This window comes from Scomber japonicus, chromosome 20 (assembly GCF_027409825.1).
Source record: "Scomber japonicus isolate fScoJap1 chromosome 20, fScoJap1.pri, whole genome shotgun sequence".
Taxonomy (NCBI): Eukaryota; Metazoa; Chordata; class Actinopteri; order Scombriformes; family Scombridae; genus Scomber; species Scomber japonicus.
Window position 1 is genome coordinate 13,049,801 of NC_070597.1, and position 349 is coordinate 13,050,149.

Consider the following 349-nt stretch of genomic DNA (forward strand, 5'->3'; position numbering starts at 1 on the left):
GTTTTCAATTAAAGTTTCTGTGCTAGAACTGTATATTTTATGAAGTTAAAATGTATTCAAAGTGAAGATTAACCATGTGTTTTCTTCAGATTTGGTTGTTCAGTGATTAGACTTAAATGCAGACTGCACAGCAGGACCAACTGAATAGTGTTGATTTTTAGTTTTTTTCCATCTTAAAGGTTTGTTTTTTTTCTGTTCTTATACAGTAAATGGATCTTACTAGTTTGAGAACTTGTAAGCTCTGAAGATTGTGATGCAGTCCTTGTTTCTGTGTTTATCTGTACACTGACTGATGATGTGATACATTTGCAGGTGTTTGAAATACGTGCGTTTGAGTTTACTGCTGCTT

General features: G+C 33.2%; 1 protein-coding gene across 2 annotated transcripts in view; it reads left to right on the forward strand.

The window, feature by feature from the left end:
* The window catches only part of vti1a (vesicle transport through interaction with t-SNAREs 1A), a 117,386-nt gene extending 117,252 nt beyond the window's left edge, over positions 1-134 (forward strand). For both annotated transcript variants that reach the window (XM_053341658.1, XM_053341657.1), the window contains exon 8: positions 1-134. This exon is cut by the window's left edge and continues 1,339 nt beyond it. The gene's annotated coding sequence lies outside the window, so the exon portion shown is untranslated.
* The last annotated feature ends 215 nt before the right edge of the window (positions 135-349 follow it).